Genomic DNA, 22688 nt, shown 5'->3' with positions numbered 1-22688 from the left:
CACCCAGCTGAAATCACTTGCCAGTAACCAGACTATGGTTCTGTTACTCTTTTCTACTTGTGGTTTATCAGTCACTAAGTGATTATAGTTACACTAATAATGCACAATGCATTTCCTCATACTCAAAAGCAACTTGTGGCAACTCACTTTCTTTGATGGTTAGTTTATTGCTACAGTCATTTTATCCATGAGTCACTGGTACTTTAGGTTATTATTACTTAATAAAAATAACTCAATGTTAGATGCTTTGAAAAGATCTACCCCCCTCCAACTTGGCTTCCATTTTCTTTCCATATCCCTAGCCCACTTGGTCTTTGGAAATGATACTAGAAATTACATTCATATTCAGATCAGTTGCTGCTCCACATTGGGTATTTTGGTGCACTGAAAATCTGAAGCGATACATGCATTATTCATATAGCATCATAGTGACTTCATGGATAAAGTGCTAGGGAACGAGGGACTATAATTATAATTGCTACTACTGCTATTACTGCTACTGTTACTGCTACTACTACTGCTACTGCTACTACTACTACTACTACTAATAATAATAATAATAATAATATGATTCTAGGGGAATATTGGGGCTCAAATCATACATCTGACACTTAAGAGCTATGTCATGACTATGGCACTTAAGAGTTTTGTGTCTTAGGCAACCCCCTAAAGCATATCTGCTTAAATCAATAAGTATTTAGGAGCCTGCTATGTGTCAGGAACTATGCTAAGTGCTGTAGCACTGTGTAAGGTTCCGAAGAATTTGTAATCTACTTGGTGAATGGTTCTGTATCAAAAATTCTGCATACTGACCATATCATGAGTTCTTTAAAAATTACTTTATACATATATATACACATGTGTATGCATGCATGCATGTGTGCATACATTCATACATAGATACACATAGATACATACATACATACATACATACATACATACATACATACATACATACATATATAAACATATTTGCCTATTTGCCAAGCACTGTGTTGTTAAGGATACAAATACAAGCAGAAAGAATGAGAGTTCCTGCACTCAAGAAGCTTACATTCTAATAAGGCAAGACAATACATAAAAGGAAGATGAAAAAGGCATTAAGGGATGGGAAGAGAAGAAGGTAACCCACTTGGTGGCATAGGAAAGAAAGTCAGGGCAATCAGGAGTATAAATTGAAGATTAATGAAGACATGGCTGGCTTGTTTTTCTTTCTTAAATTGGAGGGTCTGTGAAAAACTGACCAATGAGAGGGAGATGCCAGAGAAGTTGAGGGTACTTCTAATGTGTGAAGTCCAGAGATATAGGGAACTTTCAAAGTAAAGAGTTTTCAGTGTCATGGTAGAGAAAGTCCTGAGAATCAGGAATGCAGCCTGGAAGGGAAGAATGATATAGTTGGTGAGATGTCCTCTTTAAAATGGAGGTTCTACTGGGGCAGCTAGATGGCACAGTGGATAGAGCACCAGCCCTGGAGTCAGGAGAACCTGAGTTCAAATCCGGCCTCAGACACTTAACTAGCTGTGTGACCCTGGGCAAGTCACTTAACCCCAATTGCCTCACTAAAAAAAAAAAATGGAGGTTCTGGGAGTAACAAGAATGTATAAATCAAGATATTTACAACAAGACTATGTCCCAAATTAGGAAATTTAAACTGTGATAGTGCCCGCTGAATAGCTAATCAGTTGAATAGATATATGATTGGATGGACTTTCATTTCCAAGCAGATCTTATTGATCAACATGGATTGAAGCCAACATTTTCATTAATAACTTGATCACTGAAAAAAAAAATAGAATGACAAGTTAGCTACTAAAGAATTAGAAAATCACAGCACGGATTAGACTTATAACAACCCAAGTTTATAGATTAAGTCAAACATCTGGCAGAGCAGGTGAAAAATGAATAAAACCAACTCCAAGAGTAACAATGCCAGATTATATAGAGTTGGCTGAAATATAGAAAGGTTGAGTTGATAAACAGTGGGGCTAATAACTACATATTTTACATATGAGGTAATTGAGGATTAGGGAGTTTACATAACTTCCCCAAGGTCACAAAGGAAGCAAATAGATGAGCAAGGATTCAAACCAGATCAATAAGGTGCTGGAAAAATCTCATACTGCTTGGTATGAGTTGATTGTTAAATTTTCCAATGTTAATATTTATACCTCAGAAATGAGCAAATTCTGTAAATCGGGGATTGAATTATTGTTTTGTTTATTTTCTAGTCTTAAGGAAATGATGGACAAATGTTAATGCAGATTAAACTTAAAAGTGTGTCACGTGTATATATTTTTGGGGTAGAATGAAAAATATTAAACATTTAACTGCACATTCCTGACATCTGTTTCCAAATCCTATGCTTGGTCTATTTGCATCAGGAACTACAAGGGACTGGTTCTCTATTTATCAGCTCCTTGTATAGATAGCCTTGTGTTATAGAAAGGAAGCTTGAATAATATTCTTTTTCATATCAATAATTAAGGTAACCTGAAAATATCTATATATAATTAGGAAAACATCATTATTCATATATCCCACAAGGTCTGCATGTTATTTTTAGGTAAGAAAAGTAAGGAAGTTGGAGGATAGGATATAAATCAGCTTGGCTGGGAAATGTGGTGTATTACAGGGGAGGGGGGGGATAGTATGAAACAACTATTTGAATTCCAGTCAGAATAATTGTATAGAGGGTCTTGCTACCTCAGAGTTTGAAAAGAGCCCTAAGTATTTAAGAAATATCAGGATCATAGAGTTTCAGAGTAGTGTAAGGGCCAAATTTTAATTGGGGAGTGTTAGGTAGGCAGCTCGCCACAATATTGGGGTAAGGAAGGAGACCAACAGTCTCCCTCAAAAACAGATCAGTGTTTATTAGCAAGAATGAACTTAAAAAACCAGCAAGATCAGTAAAATTAAGGGAATGTAAAAAAAAAAAGGGAGAAAGGGAAATGATACAACCTGAATAACACCACCACCCAGGGATCAGCTGAGAACACACTGCTCTGTCCTGTCTCTTTTCAGCTTCAAACTAGAATTTGTGAAACTCCTCCCTTCTCCTTTCCAGCAGACCCCAGCCTGAGCACACACAGCCCCAAGCTAATTGGCTGGCAGACCTGACTGTCAGTCACATGACTGCCCTCACTGGGCTTCCAGTCATTATAATATTGCCAGGGCCATGGCAACAGCTACAACCAGTGGGTGCAGCACCATGCCATTGCAGAGGTGCAGTGCCTGAGCCCCAGGCCAGTGCGCACGCCAGGAATTTTTAAATTCTAGCCAAAAGATGGGGTCATAAAAACCGCAAATAACAATTACTTCTTTACATTAGGAAAGGATATTAGGCATTATCCATTTACTAGTGTACTAGGTGACACAACTGATGGAGTGTTGGAGCCTAGAGTAAGGCAGACTCATCTTGAATTCAAATCTAGCCTCAGACATTTACTAACTGTGTGACCCTGGGAAAGTCACTTAACCCTTTTGCCTCAGTTTCCTCATCTGTAAAATGAGCTGGAGAAGGAAATGAAAAACCACTCCAATATCTTTGCAAATAAAAGCAGAAATGGGATCATGAAGAGTCATACATGACTGAAAAAAAGACAAGTGTTTATGACATTATGTCTAGTACATAACTTTAGTACCACTGAATTGTGGGATACTAGGACTGGAAGGCAATATAAAACCATCCATACCATCCTTGAATTTTTATAGCTGAGGAATTGCCTTAGTACCTTGAGGTAGCATAACTTGCTAAAATTCTCATAGCTGCCCTGATTCCTAACCATCCTTTCTTTTCCCCACTGCATGCTTCCTCCCTCCATCATTTTACCAATGTGGAAACTGAAGCAAAGACTAGTCAAGTGACTTACATAAGGTAATTCAGTTATTTCTCAAATAGTTCTGAATCAGGAAACTCAAGGAAACCTTAAGATATTATGTATTCCTACTCAAGCAGACATAATAATATATTTTTGCCCTGAGGAAAAGTGGGAGGAGAAGGAGATGGGGGTTGGGTGGGGAGAAGAGGAGGAGGAGGGAAGGTAAGTTAGGGGGAGGGAGCTGTAAAAAGCAAAACACTTTAGAGGAAGGTGAAGATGTTCTGCATAACACCACATGTTGGTGTTGAGGAAGGAGGGAGGAAGAAAAATTTAGAAAACAGAATTAGCTCAAAGGCTGAACTGAAGCAGAGAGAAATGTACTGTATGCAAAATAACAGCATTAGTGTAAGATGATCTGCTGGGAAGCACGTGGTTATCTTCAGCAAGACAATGATTCAATATAACTCTGAAGAACTTATGAAAATTGCAGTCCATCTACAGAGAAAGAACTGATGGCATCTAAAAACATACTGAAACACATTTTTTTTGACAATTCCTTAATTTGAAGTTTTTTTTAATCTGTTTTCTCACAACCTGCATAATGTAGAATTGTATTTCATGACAACTCACGTATAATTTATGTTGAATTTTTAGAGTTCTTGGGGTGGGGGTGGGAGGGGAGGGAGAAAGAGAAGTTGGAACACATAGTTTTTTAAAAAATTCGTGTCAAAATTTGCTTTTACATGTAATTTGGAAAATAAAAGTCTAAAAAAATTTTTTTTAAATATTATGTAGTCCTAGTTATGTAGCTTAGCTCAGTGTTTGGCACATAGTAGGCACTTAATAACTGTTTATTGATTGTTAGCTGGTCTGTTATTTCAACTTAAGGTAGAATTAAACTTGAATCATTTCAGAAAGATAAAAGCTACTCACTTTTTAAAAAAGATTTCTTCCATGGGTCTAAGAATTGAGTCAAACCAGGAGTTTGGGGGTGATATAGTCAGTCAATAAGCATGTCAGTCAATAATTCCTACTCAGTCTCAGACACTCTACTAAGTACTGGGGATACAAAGAAACATACAAATTAAGTCATTTCTCCGAAGGAGCTCACATTCTAATAGGGGAGTCTACAGCTCTGTACAATGATATACCAGATAAATTAGGGACAATCAAATGAGAGAAGGCAGTAGAATTAAAGAGGATTGGGAAAGGCTTCCTGTAGAAAGTGGGATTTTTTAATCTTATAGTATTTGTTAAAATCCTATTTGTGCCAGGAATTGTGCTAAGCTCTCATTCATATCTCATTCACACACACACACACACACACATGTATATATTTATGTAGGTGTATATGTATGTATATGTGCATCAACACACACGTATATATACATATAATATACACATATAAACACACACATATATGAATATATTTTGTATATTTACTAAAATTAAGAAATGCCTTGCATATGATAAGAAGACATATACATAAATTGTGGGGGAGTAGTCATTATAACATACCAAGTAATTAACACATTAAGTGTATACACATCTACAGCCCCCAGTTTCTGAAACCTATTTGGTTGATGATTAAATATTCCCTTAGTAATCTAATTGCATTAATTCAATTTAACTGAATTCAACAATTCAATTGAATTCAACAACAACAAAAAGTAGGCACCATAATGCAGGAGAAAGACCACAGAATTTGGTGGCAATGTGGTATATTGGAAATTATTCATGTCCTGGGTTCAAATCTTGCCTCTGACATTCACTACCTGTATTATAAGGGGTAAATCACAACTCCCCTCAAGCTATTTCCTTATGTGTAAACTGGAGATTATAATAAAAGTGCAACATAGGTGAACTCATGGGTCATGTGCTTTTGACTCCAGAGGGATTAATACATTGTCTAGCCCCTAGCTAAAAGACAAGCATGCATAACCTGAAGCTCCTGGTTGGTTATTTAATCCCTGTGATATAGGGGAGTGATATGGCTGGGCAGCCACTTTGAGTTACAAATGGGGTCTCAATGGATAAATGAAAAGGAATTTATTAAGTGGTTACTATGTGAAAAACACTGTGCTAAACCCTAGGGATACATATAGAAAAAAAAATAAGAAAGCAAAGAACTTATAGTTGATTGGAGGAGATAATTCATATGGAAGGTTTCAGCTGCAAATTAGATGGAAAAGTCCCATGGTCCTTAGGCTACAGAAGCAAAGGAAATTATAATTCAGCTTCTCTAATAATCTCTTAATTAAAAGAATGTGCATGACCAGAAAATTTTGAATGGTCTTTTTTGAGCATGACACAGTTTTAATGCCTAATTCACAGGGTTTATGTGAGGAAAATGCTCTATAATCTTTAAACCACCATATAAATATGAGTTATTATTAACCTCCTACTATCTACCTTCCTAGCAAGTAAGTCTTATTGAGAATGGGCTAGCCAGCTCCACCAATTGATCACAGAACAGAAAAAAACACCCTAGCTGAAGCAATAAATAAAGCACTATGTGGGAAAGGCAAAAGGTGGTATGTGCTCATCATTCGAGCCTCACTACCATTTTGACCACCACATCTCAGATTGATGAAGGTAGATCCAGACTCCGAGGTCAAAAGCCCTGAGAATAATACCTGACATAGTCCTAGCCTGAGCCACATAGATATCATAAACGAGAGCCATCTATGTGGAAATGAGGTCCACCTTCATTAATACCACTAACATCAGACACTAACAAACTACCATCAGTGGCCAGGTAAGCCCCAGAGCACAAGGAATTGTGGTTCTTTCAGGCCAACTAGTCATCATCATCCTAGGAAGGAATTCTATGAAGAGGTGACAGGGCAATTGATTCTTCAGGAACTTCAGTCATAGATGTGGAAGAACTAGAAAAGCAGATTCTTACCAACAAAATCATTAGAGTGGTCAAGTAGTCCCAGATCTGACAAAATCAATAAAAATAACATAATAGTTAACATATATGTATATGTGTATATGCATATACATATGTATACACACACATATACTATATGTGTGTGTATATATATATATATATATTTATATACATATATATGTATGCACACACACACACAAACACACACACACACACACACACCTATTCTTTGCCAGGCACTGTGCTTTACAAATATTATCTCATTTGATCCTCACAACAGCTTTGGAAGATAGGTCCCATTTTACTGATAGGGAAACAGAGGCAAATAGATCTTAAGTGGAAATCTGATTAAGGAAAATGCATTGCCATTTGCTTTCCCACTGTGACCTGAAGACGATGGAGCTTCTTACTTGAAATGGAAAATTCCTGTATGTGTTATCTTCTTCTATTAGAATATGAGCTCCTTGAGGGCAAGGTCAGTTTATTTCCATTTGTGGTCAAATTGTTTAGCAGGGGACTTTCTGACTCTGGCCTCCTGGCTATTTCACAAACAAGAAATTCTATCTAACTAGTCTAGGCATTATCTATGTCTATCCCCCTTGCATGCAATACTCTCCCTCCTCTGCTCTAAATACTGACCTCCCTAGCTGCCTTTAAATCCTAAATAAAATCCCACCTTCTACAGGAAACCTTCCACAATCCTTCTTAATCCTAAATAATCCTAAATTATCCTAATTTATAAAAATCCTTAATCCTATGTATCTTGTATATAGCCTTTTTTTTTTTTTGCGTTTTTATTTGCATGTTGTCTACCCCATTAGAATGTAAACTCCTTTAGGGGAGGGACTGGTTTTTGCCTGTTTTTATATCACCAAGGCCTAATTAGCATAAGGCCTGACACAAATTAGGCAGGAACAACTGTTTTTTACCTAAAAGGACCAGAAAAGATTTCATGGAAAAAGAAGCCCTGAGCTGGACCTTGGCAAGTTTTTTTTTTTCAAATAGTTAAAATTAAGATTTTAGTCTATTCTCAAAAGTCTACATTTTATACTCTTTAATATATTTTACATCATATTTGCATATTTGATGTCATCAGCCTACTTCTCTGAACTCTTGATATAACCCCCTTCTGACCACATTCACCACTAAGTCCATCCTTCCCTTCTCTGTGAAAAGATCAAAGGCAAAGAACATAGTCCATAGGGAAAATATATTTTTCTCTCTCTCTCCAATAATTTGGCTTCTCATTCTTTAGTGCTAATAGAAAGCATCAGAAACTCTTTTTTTTTTAAATTAAGAAATCATCCTCTACCTGGAGTCAAGAAGACCTGGGCTTAAATCTGATGTCAAAATCTTATGAGCTGTGTGATTCTAAAGAAGTCACTTCACCTCTGCCTGCCTCAGTTTCCTCCTCTGCAAAATGGAGATAATAATTGCACCTATACCCTAGGTTTGTTGCAAGTATAAAATGAAATATTTGTGAAGCTTATTTCCAACCTTAAAGTGATTCATAAATACTCTTGCTATTTTTGTTGTGGTGGTTGTGAATGAAAAGGTTATTTTTCTTTGCACTCCCATATCGGACTGCACAGCCACACGGTGGCCTGTGACTCTTCAAGGTGCTGATCCATTGTTGTGCATGACTGGTGGAAGCCTACTACTATTACTACTAGGAATCAGAAGACCTAGAAGCTAGACTTTGCTTTGTCTTTCACTGTGAGGATGTTATTTCACTTTTCTTAGCCCCAGTTTCTTCTTATGTAAAATGAAGGACTGAGATTAGAATGACCTCTACAGTTGAGCGCCCAACTAGTTGGAGAATCATTTCATGGTTCTCCTCAATCTCCCCTGCCCTGCAAACAATATGCATGTTGAATTTGATCTGTTTCCCCTTCCAAGAATCACATTAGGGTTTTCAAGTTAATAAAATGGAGGTCCTGCCCCATAAATCCCTGGGATTCCGACTGACTTTCTTTGGCTCTGACTGATGTTCCATGTGGAAGATCTCAAGAGCTGGAAAGCAGGTGGGTCTTGTAGCAATACCAGCCTTACTCTGGCCCATTAGAATTGCACCCAGAATAATCTCCTCTGCACTTATGGGGAAGAGTTAGGAAACCTGATAGGGACTCAGTGTTTGGAAATGAAGCAAAGGAGGAGAGGAATGAGAACTTGGGCTTTGACTCCAGCTTACAGCTGTTAGCAAAGCTGGCCTTCAGAGCAGGGATAGTTAGACAGTCACCTATTAGCATGATTTAAAGAAGGCTGGGAAATCTCTTCTTCCCCAAAGAATATATTCATTTATTTTAACTATATACATCTATATAATGTAATTATTCCACATGGCTTAGAAGTGAATTTGAGCTATCAGTTAAACACATCTAAAATTTTTCTAGATGGAAGAGACCTTAAATATTATCTTTTCCCTAGGATCATAGAATTTAAGTGTTGGTAGATAACTCAAAGGTCACAATATCTGCCTTCCTAACAATAATATCTTTAAAGGACTATGCAACTGTAAGTTGTTGTTGTTATTATTTGTAACATCCTCAAGAAGACTTTAGTCAAGTCACAACCTCCATGAGCCTCTGTTTGCTCATCTCTAAAATGTGATTAAATGGCTTCTGAGGTTCCTTTTAGCTCTAGATCTATGAATGTAATCGAGTTTCCAACCTCCACTTCAATTCTTTCAGTGATACATAACTCCCTATTCTTTAGGGCTTCCCAATTCACTTTTACCTAAGTAGTCCAATCTCTTATTTTATAGCCAAAGAAACAGGTCCAGAGGAGGTTCTATTTGCCCAAGGTTATATAATTAACTAGACAGCATTTTAATACAAATTCCTTGATTCCTAATCAAGTATCCTTTATATTATAGCTAATTTCTCTTTAATACCCAGATAAAGTTGGAAAAATGGGAATTTGTTTAGCCTGAGAGAAGACAAGAAGGCGGGGAGACAAAAATGGAGAAGCATTTTTTAAAAACTCCTCTGCTTTAAAAAAACAAAAACCAAAAAACAAAAAACAATGGCCCTTTCTCCTGGATGGAACTTTAGATTTGACTCTCTAGAGACCATGTCCCCTACTTCCACGCCAGGGTAGTTAAAACACTGAGTTTAGGAACTCTTTCCTGCCTCTAAACTATCCCAATTAGTGGGCAAATAAGAGAAAATTTACCTCAACCTAGTATATATAGCCAACCACCTACCACTCTTCACATATCATCCAGCATTCCATCAGGACACTAGAGTGTATCTAGAGTAAGCCTCCTTATTTCCCCCAATTAGTAGGCTTATACCTTAAAAGGATCAAATAAAAAAGGTAAGGACCAATATGTAAGAAAATATCTATAGCAGCTCTTTTCTGTAGTAAGAAAGAACTGGAAACCAAGGGGCTGCCTATTAATGGGGGAATGGATGAACAGATGATAATATATGAATATAATCGAATATTATAATGCCATAAAAATGATGAAAGGGACAATTTCAAAGGAACCTGGGAAGAATCAAATAAACTGGTGCAGAGTAAATTGAAGTACAATCAGATTAGTCATTTTCCCTTCTTCCTTGTTGGTATTTGCATATATGCCTTTCTGCTACCTTTTCTCTTGAACTTGGCAAAAATAATCCCATCAATAGCACCTATATTAAATAGGCCTATGGTTCTACTTACAGCCTCTGTATGTACCTAGATTAGTCCTTTTTTTCCTTAGCAAGCACTACTTTAAATCTTATATTCCCTTTTCGAATGTAAAATCCTTGACTTTGGGGGGCTATCTTACTTTTCCATCCACAGTATTTGGAACACAGTAGATGCTTATTAAATGTTTATGAATGTATTGGTTGATTGAAAAGTCACTCACAGCCTAAAACCTGATCTCCTTAGGTTGTCATTCACACTCCTCCAACCTTCTTTTTTTTTAAATCTGATTTAAAAAAATAATCCTCTACCAACCCTATGTTTTGGCCTTTACAGATTCCTCACTGTTCCCTAAATGAACATTGTACTTTCCATCATTCATGTCCCTTTGTTCATCACCCCCTCCTCCCCATCTTGCCCTCTATCTTCACCTCTTGAAATTCTATTCATCCTTTAGGTCCTTGCTCAAAAAGTATTGCCGTCTTCACAATATTTTCTTTGGTCAGCCCATATAGAAGCAATTCCTTCCTCTTTTAAACTCTTGTGCACTGATTTCTTACAAGTCTATGAAGTATCTCACTTTCTATGTTATATTCTAACCATAATGATAGAATCACAGAATATTGCAGCAGGAGAGGAACTCACGTGTAGTTCAACCTCCTCATCATGGAGTTATTGTATGGATGTCCTCCACAAGATGAGATGAGATAGGGAGATGAGAGGCAATATAGGTTCAGAGCCCTGGTTGTAAAAAGACTTGGATTCAGCTACCAGCTCTGCCACTTCTTAACTCTATAACCCGAGATAAATTACTTTTCTCTAAGACGCAGTTTTTGTTTTTGTTTTTGTTTTTGGGGTTTTTTTAGTGAGGCAGTTGGGGTTAAGTGACTTGCCCAGGGTCACACAGCTAGTAAGTGTTAAGTGTCTGAGGCCAGATTTGAACTCAGGTACTCCTGACTCCAGGGCCTGTGCTCTATCTACTGCACCACCTAGCTGCCCCTTGTTTTTGTTTTTATGAGGGGGTTAGACTAGTTGATCTCTAACAACCCTTGCAATTCTAACATTTTACATTCTAAGGTCTCTTCCATCTTCCATCTCTGTCATTCTATAAGTCTCACCCAACTTTCCAATGCTGCCAAGGCTGGGCCCAATCTTTAGTCTTGAATAAGATCTATTGCTTCTCATATCATCAAATTTTAAAATAAGCAAAAATAAAAATAACCAAGAACTAAATTAATGTATATGACTATCTTTCTTCATATGTATATGCATATATACATATATATGTAAATGACAGCTTTAATTGCTCAATATTCTTATGGCTTCTGAGGCCCTGTGTTCAGATTTCATCCTGTAACTATTGCTTTAATTTAGGCCCTTTCCTTGTAAATGCAAAAATGTTTCACTAGTGTTTCATGATTTATAGGACAATGAGTAATGGGCATAGGGCAATAGGTAATTAGAGATGCCCACAACTTTTAGTATATGGAAAGTGACAATTACTTAACCATTTCTCAATGGAATGTAAACTCTTTGAGGGCAAGGATTGTCTCACTTGTGTGTGTGTTTGTGCGTGTGTATGTGTGTCTGTCTGTGTGTGTGTGTGTGTATGTGTGTGAGTTTATCCCCACCATGTAGAATAGCATCCAAATCATAATAGATATTTGATAAAATGTTTGTTGATTGAATATATAAGTAATTATTAATGGACCATTGTAATAAAGTACATATAGTCAGAGAAGATGACTATATATGCATTATGATTTGAAGAAAACCATAAACCCAATTTTCCCCTAAAATAATCTCTTAATTAACTGGACAAACAGTATTTGAGATTCCCATGATGAGAGCCATACCTTTGTTTGGAGTTCTCATCCCTAGGACCTCTGTGATAAGAAGACTATATTATCAGGCCTAGGTTTGACTAAGGAAAATCTCATTAAATACCTATTTCCTATGGATTATATTGGTTTAGTTTTCTATGAACAATAGTTTTGTTTATTTATTTCTTTGATTTGGGGTTCATCAAGAATTGGGTAACATTCCTGAACCATGGAAATATCAATACCATGTCAAAATTGTCAGGGTCATCTAGCGAGGCTCTGGTTATAACTAGTGAGGGATCTCTTCTAAGGTAAAATGCAAACACCATAGCTTGGCACTCAAAGCTTTCCAATCTTCCTTTCCAAGTCTATTCACTCTACTTTTCAAATGTATTCCAGTTTGTTCCAATCTAACTAAACCATTCACTATCTCCTGAGCTCATTCTTTTCCTCTTTGTTGCCTATGGAGATCTTTCTGTTCCTCCAATACCCAACTCAGGTACCACCTCCATGAAGTCTCTACTTAGTCTACTCCTGCCTGTTCCCCATCTGATGAAAATTCTTCCTTCTTAATTTTTCCATCACATTTTTTTCTGAACCTCTCCTTTGTCACTATCATATTCCAACTTTTATTATATGTACGTATACATATGCCATAATTTTTTGATTATGATTTCCTTGAAAATAGGAAATGTGTCCTTTTTTATCACCCACTGCACCTTATACACAGGTAATTTATGTGTTTGTTAAAGTTTTTGAATTGGTTAACAATTGGAACACATTATATATGTTGTTTCATTGGATCAACCCTGAAGGGTTCTTAACACTGTTAACCTTGAAAGTGGTTAAGGATCCCTGGCTTCATAAAACATCTCATCGATTCATAGCTCTCAACTTTGGGAAAATATTTTCATACTATAAGTCAATGGAATCTCAGATTTGGAAAATACATCAGTAGTTACCTTGTGCAACAAATACCTTCAGTATTATCTCTAACAATTAGCCAAACATCTCTGATTGAAGACTTTATTGAAAAGGACATCATCACCTCCTCAGGCAATCAATTTCTGTCTTGGACAGTACTATTCTGAACTGCCTTGCTGAAACTTCCACCTATAGTTCCCAACTCTGTCCACTGGGGCAAGTAAAAACAAAACAAAACAAAACAAGCAAAAAAATCAAAACAACAAAGCACCTCTAATATATCTTCCATAAGACCCCCTTTCAAGTATTTGACAGATATCTTGTTTACCTTAAGCCCTTTCTTTTCCAGGAAAAAATGCCTACCACAAATCTTTTCAGTCCTCTCACCAGACACCATATTTTTATATAACTAGTAAGGTTCATACAAATCTTTTTGTGATCAGATACTGAAGTTCCCCTCAAATTGAGTCATTTCAAAACTGAAAGGGACAAACAAATTGTGTCCTTAAGGATAATGTGGCTGTGATGAGCTCACTGCTCTGTGTGCCAGTGTCAACTGGGTATGCTTCATTCAATGCCAACTGCCTTCCGCAGGATGGAAATCTGAACTGTTTAAAGAAGAGACAACCGCATTGTTTTATTTAGAAGAACAGCTGCTAGTCATGTGCACTCTACCCCTCCCCCCTTTAATACAAGGGCCATTGAGATGTTAAGCATGAAGGCATAGTACATCATCCTGTTGAACATTGCCAAGAAAGTCTGTCACACAGCATCAATGCCTTTTATTGCTGGTACTTCCCCTAAACCCTTCACACAAAAGCCTCAAGGATTCAGGTTAATATTAAATTTACTGTAAAAAAAATGGAACAATGATAACATTCTAAAATAAGAAAGGACTCCAACATTTAAAAATATCTATTTAAATCATTCTTACCCTTAATTGAAGCTCCTCTACATTAAATATGAAAGCAAAAAATATATTGAGAAAGGAAGGTTAAACTGAACTGTGATTCTTTCTCTTTGAAAAATTGCTTTGGATGTTCACTGTGACCTCATTTTTCTCTTTTGTGTCTTGACTAGAGAGAAGAGTTGTCCACAAGAAATTTGTCACCTCTAACTATGTCATCGAAAGCAGTTTTGACAAAGGTCAAAGTCTCAGAAATGCCTTTTAGCCTACTGGATTTTGGTGATTAAAAAATTTAAAAAATCAGGCCAAATTTCCTAGAGTAAAATGTAAGCAAAGATTCTTCTTCTTTTTAATTTTTGTTTTTATTTGGAGACTGAAAATCCCCTTGATAAGTAGAAGCAGCCTGATTGGTAAAGTGGCAATGGTATTTTAACTCCTAAAGAGTAATAGAATCCCAAAAAGGATTGTAATCAAACTCCTACAAGTCTGATTCACAAACCCCTTCTCAGCTTGAAAATCCCACACAACAAGGAACTTTGATATAGTTGGGTTTTTTGTTTGTTTGTTTTGTTTTGTTTTTCTTCTTTTTTTTCCCCATTAGACTACAAGCTTCTGGAGGACAAGGACTGTCTTGGCTTTTGTATCTATATCTCCAGTGCTTAGCACAGGGGTTGGCCTATAGTAAGTGCTTAATGAATGATTTTCCCCTCATTAAATCATTGTTGGAAGACACTTTAGGAATCATTAAATAAGGCTACTGAGACTGAGAGAGGCCAAAAAACTTGCTGGAGATCTCATGGCTTATAAGTAGCCTAGCCAGGGTTTGAACTTAGTGTTTAGAAGTGTTTAGGTACAGCTTGCCTCCATGGGCTACAGGGTACAGTTCATGAGAGGTAAAGTCAATTGGAGAAAAGCTATGCTATTCCCTAGTCTGCCTCCACTACCCCTTCATATATACCCTGTGGGCACAAGTGGTCCTTAGACACCAGGGGAAATGCAGTCCCCAGCCCTATTCCTTCCCTTCAATTTGGAACGAGGGATCAGGCATGATTGCTGCTTGCTTCAAAACCATTTCCCCGAATTGGCCTTTGATCACTGTCAGGCATATATTAGATTTTACCTTCTGAGAAGAGATGCTTGTTTCTCAGAACAAGCTGTACGGACTGTGCTACTCTTACTTAACTCATGGGCAGCATCTGCTCTGCAGTTATGCCTGATTTAGGGGTGGAAAAAAACAAAACCTCAAGGTTATAACTGGTTAGGAATCTTAAGGAAAACAAATTACCTCTCCCTCCCCTTTTTGCCCTCCTCCTCCTCCTTCCCCTCCTACTTATCCAACACACAGAGTGCATAGTATACAGGGCTTTCTTCTGGTTCTGTTTTGTCTAGTCAGCATGAGGGAAGAGCTGGAGGCCCAGAGCCAAGAATGAGTCATGCGCTAGTCATGTGTTGTGTGTTGTCAGGCTTGGCACAGCATCCTCTGGAAAGAGGTTGGAGTGATGACGATTTTGCTTGGCTTTTAGAGGGATCAGCTGTATTCCAAAAGAGGAGAATATGGATTCATTGATATTTAGAGTTGGAGGGGGACATTGAAGAACCTTTGTCCACACCCCATTCTGCAGCTGAGGGAACTAAAAAAAACAACAACAAAACTGATGTGATTGAATGCCTTTGTATAACTCAGGCAGCAGAGTGAGGGCAATAAGCCAGGGCTTCCAATGTCTTGGCAAGGTTCTTTTCTGATGGCCCATGATCCTTCACCAATGAAGGAACTACATGGTGACTGTTGAGTTTGGGAAAATGTGGACTTTGGATCATTTACAGAAAGATTATTAGTACTTCCACCCAAACAGTCAGAAGTTTATTTGAGTCCAGATCTGTGTGTGTGGACTGAGCGGTGTTAAGCCTACATGAGGGTGTATCTGCATATGTATGTGGGGGTGGCTTTTCTCTGTGATAGACGAAGGGCAATGTAGAGATAGTGGGTATAGAAGCAGTATAATCTAAGGGAAAGGAGTAACCTTAGAGTCAGAAAACCTGGATTTGTCTACTGACTTTGATACTTAAAAGCTGAATGATCTTGGGCATGTCACTTAACTGCACCAAGTTTCAATTTCCTCATCTGAAAAATGGGTATAAGATGTATACTGCCTCTGTTATAGGATTGCAATGAGGAAAGTGTTTACCTTTTATTGTTCTTCTATCCAGACCTATGATTTTATTGACATATGAAACTTCTGGTATGGATTTTATTCCTATAGAATGTAAGCTCTTTTGTTGTGGTTGTTGTTGTTGTTTTGGGGAGGTTGTGGGGCAATGAGGGTTAAGTGACTTGCCCAGGGTCACACAGCTAGTATGTATCAAGTGTCTGAGGTTGGATTTAAACTCAGGTCCTCTTGAATCCAGGGCCGGTGCTCTATCCCCTGTGCCACCTAGCTGCCCCCAAATGTAAGCTCTTTTGAAGCTCAGGTAAGAGGCAGTGATTGTTTCATCATTTATATTTCTTTCCCCAGTATCTTTCACATAATAGAGAATTAATAAATTCTAATGGAATGATAGCTTAAAACGCCCTTCATCAGTGAGAGTCCTCCGTCATTTATGGTATTTAAAGTTGTCCAGGGCACAGAGAAGTTAAGAAAATGCCTCATGGTCACACAAGTATATATTAGAAGCAGGATTTGAACTCAGATTTTCTGAGTCTAAGACCACCCTGTCATCCACTATACTGTCCTGCTTCTCAAAAGTATTCTATCCATCTTAAAACACTGGAAAAATGGATTTATCATTATTATTATTAAAGAAACCAGTCAAGAAGTATTCAAATATTTTTCAGCCTGCCTCTGGTTGAAGCACTCATTTGTGACTGCCAAATAAATCTTTATTTCTTGGAAACTGACTCTGCCGTAAAAGCTGAACCTTGATTCTGTGTAATAGCAAAAAGCTGAAAATCTGGCCTTGACCCCACCAGTATACTGGCCAGGCCAAGCTGCCAAAGACATCAGGCCCAATATCCATACTGCCTTGTCTCAATTCACCAAAGACATGCTTTGGAAAATGAATGGTACCTACCTAGAGATCCTGGATCCGTCTTGCTCATCCATTGAATTACTTTGGACGTTCCTTCTAGTTTTCTACTTTCTCCTTTGCCACCATCTTCCATATTCATAAATGAGCAAAGAATATGACCTTTGTGGAGCAACTTCACAGCAAGAGCGAAGGGCTTCTTGTTAAGAATCCCATGTTCATAACATACTTTTGTCAATAACAGCCAAAGTTTAAACAGGCAGATCACTTCACCTCCATGCATTTCAGCTTCCCTGTATGTAAAATAGGAAAACTATGGTCTACCTGCTCAAAAAAGCAGCAAAATGGCAGACTGATTAGAAGACTCAGTAAAACTTGTATTCAAATCTCACTTCTGGAACATATTAGCTCTGTGACCTTGGATAAATCATTTAATCCCTCAGTAATGTAGGTAGTATTTTAAAGACTATAAGTTTTTGTCAAGTTGTCAATCTGCTGAAGTGGAGGAAGTTTCTATTCTGGGTTTTCCTCAAATCAATGCAATTGTAGGGTTGGATGAAAGATAAACAACTCATCTGTGTAACAATGAGATTGGGAAAGAAATGCTAAGATAAATTTTAAATAAATTCAAAATATATGCATTTTAATAATCCTGAAGAGGAACCTAGGGAAACTGAGCAATTGCTCCAGACTCATTTTATTGATTGTTCTTCTAAGATTAAATAAGATGTCCCAGTTATTTATCAATCTAATATGCAGTTACAAATGAATGCTACTTTCTTTAAAGGCTTGTCTCTCAGATGGTTTCCGCAGAATATCCATGCATCTCATAGTCAAACATAAATACTATTATTCAGTATTGAAAAATAACATTTTCCAGATGAAACTAAAACTTCATATATGCCACTTAATGAAATATTTGCTCATCAAAGTATTTGTATTTGTGAAAAGAAATATTCACTCAAAGAATATGGGTTGATCATGTGGTAAGAGAAATGGACAGTATTCATGTTCCATTTGTGTCTTCAGGTGTCAACAAAACTCAAGAAAGGTCCCTAGCACATGGAATGAACCTCCCTGTGCAAACCCTAGGAAGGATCAGGACAAGGATGGCCATGCATGTATAGGCTACCATATACACCCTTAGAGAGAATCATTTCTTTCAATAAGATGCCCGGTCCTTTTGCAGATTTAAATAGTATTATAGTATTCAATCCCAGAATGGAGCTTAAAAGCAGGTTCCTGTGGGGCCTTGGGTTTGAAGTCCAAAAGTAAGTAGCAGAACCAAGAGGAGAATGAAAGCTGGCTAACCTCATCCCTATTACAAAATGGATGCTGCAGCATATTCTGCGGTCAGAATATCACAGGGATAGTTGGACCTTACAGGTCAAGGAGACCCCAGGAACTGAAAGAAATTCTAGTATGAGACAGCAATTGAAGAATCATTTTGAAGTCCAGAAATCAGAAACAAGGTAATGAAGATAATAATACAGTCAATCTTTAACTTTCCAGTGATATAACTTTTCTAGAAAACTGCACAAAAGCCAAAAACCATGAATGTTAATAAATTGAACCTATGGGAAAGAGGGGGTTAGCTTCCTGCAACCACCAAAAACTGTAATCTTTTGCCAGAGATGGATGAAAATACACTTTTTTGCATATCATTCTTTTTTCTTTTTTTTGGTGAGGCAATGAGGGTTAAGTGACTTGCCCAGGGTCACACACAGCTAGTAAGTGTCAAGTGTCTGAGGCCACATTTGACCTCAGGTCCTGCTGAATCCAGGGCCGGTACTTTATCCACTGTGCCACCTAGCTGCCCCATCATTGCATATAATTCTTTATAAAGAAACATTAATTATGACAATATATGATTTTCCTAACACAGTGCCCATGAAATAACTCATAAAATGCAATGGAGAGGAGAGGCAAGACAAGATATTGCAGGGGGCTGAGATTTCAGAAGAACCCTGAGGTAAAAAAAAGGGAAAGGGCCAACCTGCTACCTATCATCTCTCTTTCTGCTCCATGTTGGAACTGTTCCCTGACAGGAAGGGGGAAAAATGAACATTCCTCAAAATAAGTCCCCAGACCTTTTGAAGCTTAGAATTCCTATCTAAAGCTTCTCAGGCAGTTCAGTTCTGGCCAAGGGCTGGACACTGCATGAGTAGGCTGCACTCTTCCACTGTTCCACACCTCAACAGGTGAGACACTCAGGAGCCTGGTGGCAAATGAAGAAGGGAAGGCTGTTCACTTCTTCAGTCATGAGAGTGCTGATGAGAGGGCAGGAGTGACTATCATTTCATTTTCCCACAAACTCAGCTCCTTTTCCATTTTTTCCAATTTCCTCATTGTATACTAGAGAGGTTACTTTAGCACTTTCTGGAGTGGATTTATAAACACTTTTACAAATATTTTCCATCTTTTTGTAGATATAACAAATTTGTCTTTTTGTTAACTTCAAACTAGTGGCTGAAAGTAGCTGCAAGACATTCTAGCATGAAGTTTATCTAACTTCACTGACTTTGGATGCTTGGACTTAGAGTCCAAGGGTTTGATCTATGCTTCGTGGGGCATAATTGCAACAGAAAACTTGAGTTTTAAAGGCAAATGAATGAAAATATGCAGCAGTAGGGTGAGCAAGACCAGTGAAGCACCTAGTAGGATACCAACTACTCCCATTTTTTCCTCTACTGCTCATAACTGTGAATATACATAGTTGTCAATGTGAAAGCAAAAATGAGGTTACTGATCAAATCATGTGAATGCTTGAAGTCCCCCCAAAATTAAATGTGGAACATACCTCACAAACTTTCATCCTTCTTCCCCATCCTTGAATATTGGCATGGACTGCCACTCTCACTCATCACCTTGGCACAGGTACTCATTACCTCTCACTTGGACTACTGAAATAATCTACTTGTCAGTGTGGTGTCCTTACCTTGAGTCCCTCCCAACACCAATCCTTCCTCCATTCAGCTGCTTAAACAATTTTCCTAAGCACAGGCATAACGCATAATGTTACTCCCCTAATCATGAAAGTTCAGTGGCTGCCTATTACCTCTAGAATTAAACATAAAATTCTATGTCTGATTTTTAAAGCTCTTTATATTTTGTCCCTTTCTACCTTTTTGTCTTCTTACTTCTTACCCCTTTCCCTCCCAATATAATCTAAAATCCAGTTATACACATCTCCTTATGTACTTCAAACAAGACCCTCATTTCTTCAGGTATTCCTGAAGTGGAGCACCACCCTCTCCCACTTTCTCTACCCCGCTCTGCTTCTTCCCACTCCCTGACTTCATCTTTGATGGCCTCTTGAACTTAGTCGCGAGGAGTGTCTCTGGGGCTGCTTGTGGCCCCAGAGTTCCTTTTATCTGGATAGTGACTAAATCTTTCAAAGGAGATTGAATGGTTGGAGGTCTCAAGCTCTCGTCAGCCTCAAGACCCTGATTTAGGAGGAGGTAAAAATCACCCTGATTCTGGAATACCTTCCTCATCTCGTTTCTGTTCCCCCTCCAGATTGCCTGTCACCTTAGGGCTTCTCCTAGAAATACTCCAAACTATCTGCAGGATGCTACAGACTGGTATCCAGCTACCCTGGTGCATGGGAAGTCTTCTTTTCCCTGTCCCTTGTGCCCTTTCTAAATTAATTTGTGCTTCACCAAATCCCATTCACTAAACCAAATGAGTTCATTTTGAAGGCTTTCAGTTTCCCAATTCAGCTCAGAATGAAGACTTGGATTATAATACTGCCAAATATGCCTTTTATTAAGAATCATCAAAAGACAAAGTAATCAAATATACCAATAGTAGTTGCAGTCAGATGGGCTCCCCTTGCCTTCCCTACGCCATATAAATTCATTCTAGGTAATTACAGCAATAAATGCCTCAACTGATGAGCGCCAGAAAAGTAAATGATCCCCCCTGCATGCAATTGCTTTTATTCGCAAAATCTAGATATCCCATCAGTCCATACTCTGATCAGGCAATTGTCAAGCAGGTTCCATATGACTTGAGGCTTCATGCCTCTGGGCTCTCTCCTTGCTCTATTTTATGACTGTTTTTACGGACTTTTCTTCCCTTCAGACTTGTTTCTGTGCTACAAATGGAATATATTCTTACTAACCCCACACTGTTTGGGGAACTGCTTCTTTCTAGATATATGTTAACAATAGGATTTGGTGGGGGGATGGGAGGAAGAGGGGTTGCATCCAGTGCTGGCAAACCAATATGACTATTTATCAGAAAGGGTTATTGCAAACAAAATATTGTGCCAGACTTAAATCCCTATAGATATGTCATGGTAACTTTAGGGATTTATTTTTTTTTCAAGAAGGAATAGTCTAAGTCCAGGCCAGAATAGTGAGAGCATAGCAGTGTAAAGGACTCATGCCTTAACTCATAGAGCCAAGGATGCTGGGTACTTTGCTGAGTTGTAACTAAATTGAGTTCTGATTCTCTATCATATGAATACCTGTGTTCCTTTCCAAGTAGTCAGGAGTTGACATGATATCAGTTATCCTTTAGAAGAAATAACACTTTAACCTGAATATAAATGACAGATTTTGGAGATCTATAAAATCATAATAAATATTGATTTAATATAACTTTGCTCACTAACTGGCAAGATCAAAAAATAAATACCCCAAAGCAATATCATTTTATCAATGGAAATGACCTGAAAGAACAGGCTTTACAATTGGCTTTGCCTCTGGATCTCAAGGACCAGGACACTAACTTGCCCCTGAAACATTCCATATGTGGTGTATTCTCAATTAGAATGTGAGCCCCTTCAGAGCAAAGGTTGACTTACTTTTCTGTCTGTATAACTAGTACTAAAGTACAGTGTTTTACACATAGTCAGCACTAAAGAAATGCCTTATTCATCACTTATTCATTTACTACCCTACTTTATTTTACAATGAAGTCAACTGATGTATCATATAATACATAGTAAGTAGCCCAGCAGGCATTTGAACCTCAGCTTTCTCAGCTCTAATCCAGTGCTCTTGCCAACATGCAATGATGAGTTTTTATCAGAACTGAATAACTTTAGAGTTGCAAAGGACATTGGGAACCAGTTAGTACAACCCTTCTGAAAAGTACTTTGCTATACAACATATCCAATAAATGACCACCTCTTGATTTTTTTTTTTTGGTAGATTTTTTTTTTTGGCAGGGCAATGAGAGTTAAGTGACCTAAGTGTCAAGTGTCAGAGGCTAGATTTGAAATCAGGTTCTTCTGAATCCAGAGCCTGTGCTTTATCCACAGTATCACCTACCTGCCCAGTGACCACTTCTTGAAGAGCTCACTCTACTCTGCATCTGCTTCCCTTCCTGGTTTCAACTCCATACAAGAAGATACCTTCTGGTGTCTTGGTCCCCTCTCCCATTGTCCTGTCTTGTTTTTGTGTATTATCTCTCCCTTTAGATTATAAGTTCCTTGAGGGCAGGGACTGTCTCTCTTTTTTAATAATTCTATACCTAGAACTTAGAACAATGCCTGGCATACAGCAGGTGCTTAAAATGTTTATGGGAATGAATTGGATTGGATTCTTAAAATCCTTCTTGAGGGAGAACCCCTTACCATTTGAGGCAACTCATTTGACTTTTGAATAACTTTAATTTTTACATAATTTGTCCTGATGTCAAGCCTATAT

At 37.8% G+C, this 22688-nt stretch overlaps 1 pseudogene; it reads right to left on the bottom strand.

Annotated features, from left to right (window-relative positions):
* Nucleotides 1-17311, bottom strand: part of LOC122746240 — an 84181-nt pseudogene extending 66870 nt beyond the window's left edge.
* Between the last annotated feature and the right edge of the window lie 5377 nt (nt 17312-22688).

Source organism: Dromiciops gliroides, chromosome 1, assembly GCF_019393635.1.
Source record: "Dromiciops gliroides isolate mDroGli1 chromosome 1, mDroGli1.pri, whole genome shotgun sequence".
Classification (NCBI taxonomy): domain Eukaryota; kingdom Metazoa; phylum Chordata; class Mammalia; order Microbiotheria; family Microbiotheriidae; genus Dromiciops; species Dromiciops gliroides.
The sequence above is the reverse complement of the archived record's forward strand: the minus strand, read 5'-3'. Positions and strand labels throughout refer to the sequence as shown.